Genomic DNA, 4,392 nt, shown 5'->3' with positions numbered 1-4,392 from the left:
AAACAGATTTCCAGCAGATCCTCCACTACTTCCAAATTGGAAACATTTCCTGGGAAGATCCTAATCCACAGAAACATGGATCATGAATCCTCCACAGATGAATATGGTATCATTTAAGAAACATATAATATATCGAGCTTATTTGTTCAATGCAGCTCTGGTTTGCTGCAAAAACAATGCATTTTATCCTCCATTAGAGTCATTTATGGTCGTCTAAACTAAGACGTGGGTTTTATTGCAGAATTTAAAATTTTTAGATAGCAACCAAAACCAGATTGTGAGCTTTGTTGCTTCAATGGTTTGTTGCATTAGTAAAAGGAGATACGTATATGCCGTAAACCACTTCCTTTTCTTTGAGATAGCAATGATTCCATCTTCACAGAAATGGAAAGGGGACTATGCCAGAAATCAGGACAGAACCTGATGGGATTCCAATGCTATTCGTGGATTTTACTTCTCTCCTTGAATATTGGTAGAAATAGTGCATTAGCTTGCCAATCAAGGTATCAGTTCTCAAATGCTTTTGTATCTGATCTCTGAAGGGCAGTATTAGATTCTTCCAGATCTTCGAGGAAGCCAAGGGCACTTAATAAAGAGCAAGCAGCATACTTCAATTCGCTCGTTCTCCATTCTATTAGTGTTAATTCTATGGATATTGCATGCTGAACAGTGAAAAAATGATGTCCATCATGCAGGGGTTTCTGACAAACTTGGCTGAAGGAGTCTCATAATTTTCCCAACCAATCTTCATATCTTTGCCAGCTCACCTTTACTGAATATCCTTCCCTTGTGTTACAAATAATTGTAAGTTTCATGCCTTCAGCCCATAATAACATCCCACATAATGTCTCACCAGATATGACCAATAAATACCTCTTGTATTACTAAATTTCTGCACCCTTGTTCTTCGTCAGTAAAATCTACTCAACATAAACAATTCTACATGGCCTGTCATTACCAGTAATCTCCACAGGAACACAGTCCATCTTTAAAATGATGAAAACGGCTTGCATCCCTAACAACAATTTCTCGCTTGACAATCCTGGAGATGAACTTGGTGGCATTGTGGCAGTCTCCACAAACACGAAGGTTCTTTGTGATCCGGATAGTTGTCCCAGGGTATGTGTTGATAAGGCCAAAAGAAATTTCCAACTTTTCACTATGACTAAAAAGCATGTGTTCCTTTGCCTCCTCCTCAACATCATGAAGCACAAAATTTGTGTTAGGTATATACCCTAAATCCTCCATCTGCCCAGTTAAGGTTCGCAATGTTGCATAAATTTGCTCAGATTGAGGATGAGATGTGTCCCCTATAAGGAATGCATGTACCCTATTGTTTAGTTCAATCACACTACATCCTGGTGTCTTTTTCAAACCCCTGTCTTTCATCAATAACCTTACCTTTTCCATGTTATCCCACCTGCCAGCCACTGCATAGATGTTTGACAGCAGTACATAATATCCAGCAACTTTGGGCTGCAAATTCAAAAGATGTTCAGCGACATGTTCTCCAAGCTCTATATTACAATGAATTCTGCAGGCACCGAGCAAGGCTCCCCACACAGCAGCATCAGGTTCTACCGGCATCTTTTTGATGAATTCAAATGCCTCATCCAAATGGCCAGCACGGCCAAGAAGGTCAACCATGCATGCATACTGCTTCACCTGGGGTGTGATGCTATAATCTTGACTCATGCAATGAAAATAGTGCCAGCCTTCTTCCACTAGACCTGCATGACTGCATGCTGACAAAACAGAGGTGAAGGTGATGTTGTTTGGTTTTGGACCTAAAAGTTGCATTTGGGAAAAAAGGGAAAGGGCATCCCGACCACGGCCATGTACTCCATAGCCCGCAATCATTGCACTCCAGACCACAACATTTTTTTCATACACTCTGTCAAAAACTTGCTGGGCATTCTCTATATTGCCGCATTTGGCATACATATCTATGAGGGCTGTACCTACAAAAACACAAATTGTGAATCCACTTCTAATTATGTAGCCATGGATCCGCTTCCCTTGTTGCAAAGCTCCTAAATGGGAACATGCTGACAGCAAACTCACCATGGTAACTTGGTCGGATCTCATGCCTGCCAATTGCATTTGATTAAAGAATGCCAAGGCATCATTGTCATATCCACTATGTGCATAACCAGCAATCATCGCATTCCAGGACACCACATCTCTTTCGGACATTGTGTCAAACAATTTCAGCGCAACTTCTACATTTCCACATTTGGCATACATAGATACAAGAGAATTCCCCACATTATCTGACCACAGACCATGTACAATCACATAACGATGAATGCACTTTCCCCGAGGCAGATCACCTAATTCGGCACAAGCCAAGAGCACACTCAAGAGGGTAACCGAATTGGGCTTCACATCAGCCTTCTGCATTTCATGAAAGAGTTCCAAGGCCTGATGAGCAAAACCATTCTGCGCACATGCATCAATCATTGCAGTCCATGAAACCACATCCCTTCTTGGCATTCCATCAAATACTCGGCGCGCATCCTCTATATGATTGTGCTTTGCATACATCTCGATAAGGGCTGTCTCAACAAAAAAATCTGACATAAACCCACTTCTTATTACATAAGCATGAATCCACCTACCTTGTTGCAGAGCACCTAAATGAGCACACGCCGAGACCACATTTGTGACGGTAAAAGCATTGGGCACCACTCCTCCCAGCAGCATTTGATTGAAAAATTTCAAGGCTGCATTCGGATTTCCATTCTGCACATAACCCCCAATCATTGCAGTCCATGACACTAAATTTTTTTGAGGCATTTTGTCAAACACACGGTGTGCATCTTCTACATTCCCACATTTGGCATACATATCTATCAGACCAGCCACAACATAAACGCCCGGCTCAATCCCAGACTTTACTATGTGGTTATGAATCTGCCTGCCCTCGGGCAGAGACGATAGACCGGCACATGACTTCAGTACCAAAGAAAACGTGAAATCATCTGGCTGAATGCTTTCCTTCTGCATTTGGCAATAGAGCTTAAGAGCTTCTTCAAAGAACCCATTGCAGGCATACCCTGTAAACATGGCATTCCATGCCAAAACATTTGGTTCGTAAATTTTGTCGAACACTTTGCGTGCATCCTCCAGGCTACCTAACTTGGCATACGTTTTGACAAGTTTAAAATCCAACAAAATGCTCACCTGAAGTCCAGATATGTGTATGTGGGCATGGATTTTATGAAGGTTCTTGAAGTTGGTGCAGGTCTCCAGCATAGAATAATAAGTACTGGCATCGTTATTGACATGATTGTGGAGCTGAGCAGATAAAATGTTCAGAATCGGTGGTGGTTTACTTTGATGAAACGAGGTGAGATTTGTGTGAATGAATTTATTTTTAGTACAAGGCAAAAAGTGGCGATGGCACCACCAGTGGATGGATGGCATTGGAGTATTATCGTCATTCCACAGTTCTCACACAATGAAGCGAACGATAAAGAGTTTTAGGCAGTTCATAAATACTTAAATTTTATAAATTTTACTATCACACACCTAATTTATGGTATGATAGAAGTTAGAATTCGGGTGAGTTTATAGTTGTAAAAGCAATAAGGAGAATGTTTAGTAAGTTAGTTGTATATTATTGTAAGGAATGTGGCAGGGTGGGACTATGTTTGCTTACAAATTAAAGTATAGGGTAATATAGAAGACTATTATATAGTGGTAAAAACAATTCTATAATGTTATAGGATAGATGTATTTGGTTTTATATATATACATTTATGCAACATATTTTATGGAGGAGAAAGAGTAGGTTGGGCAAGAAAGCATGCTAATTTTATAACTAATTAATTATGGTGATAGTAAGATATATCATTCTTTTGTTACTATTTTTATAGACATAATACTAGTAGGTTGGTCAATATTTTATTCTAAATAATTCAAATGTTGTTCACCAATACACTTAGCGCAACCACAACATAACATAGTGTAACCATGAGAAAGCTATGAGGAGCTCAACTTATATACATAGCCATTAATCAATGGCATGATGATTTCTTATGTAACTTAAAAATCAAATTCTTGGTAAGATGCTTCAAGAATCTTAATTTTAAGCATCTATCACCTATCAAAAAGTTGGATATCATTTTATATATCTTCATTTTTTGAGCATCCATCACCTATTAAGAGGTAGAACATTATTTAATACGTGGAGGAGTGAGGTCAAACCCAACTTAATAACCATAACAATTTAGTTCGATTGTGTTACCCTAAAAGAGAATTATCTACCTTTTTTGAGAAATCAAATCCTTCTATTATAATAGTTCCATGCTCCCACTAACCCAACTTGTCTTTCATGGATTTTAAAACTTTAAGAAAGACACAAATGCATTCATCAAATTATCAATT

General features: G+C 39.0%; 1 pseudogene across 2 annotated transcripts; it reads right to left on the bottom strand.

Annotated features, from left to right (window-relative positions):
• Window positions 1-506: 506 nt before the first annotated feature.
• Window positions 507-3,519, bottom strand: LOC149225066 (pentatricopeptide repeat-containing protein At1g11290, chloroplastic pseudogene; annotated as a pseudogene). 2 transcript variants are annotated; one of them, XR_016249566.1, is made up of 2 exons: window positions 3,187-3,518; window positions 507-3,059 (listed from the first exon to the last, which is right to left on the bottom strand). The product of XR_016249566.1 is annotated as a pentatricopeptide repeat-containing protein At1g11290, chloroplastic pseudogene, transcript variant X2 (transcript). The 2 variants fall into 2 exon arrangements; XR_016249565.1 differs by having other exon boundaries at window positions 507-3,519.
• Window positions 3,520-4,392: the final 873 nt, after the last annotated feature.

The sequence above is a fragment of the Pinus tabuliformis genome, chromosome Q (assembly GCF_031772625.1).
Source record: "Pinus tabuliformis cultivar Carrire ecotype Pingquan chromosome Q, CPIR1, whole genome shotgun sequence".
NCBI classification, from domain to species: domain Eukaryota; kingdom Viridiplantae; phylum Streptophyta; class Pinopsida; order Pinales; family Pinaceae; genus Pinus; species Pinus tabuliformis.
The sequence above is the reverse complement of the archived record's forward strand: the minus strand, read 5'-3'. Positions and strand labels throughout refer to the sequence as shown.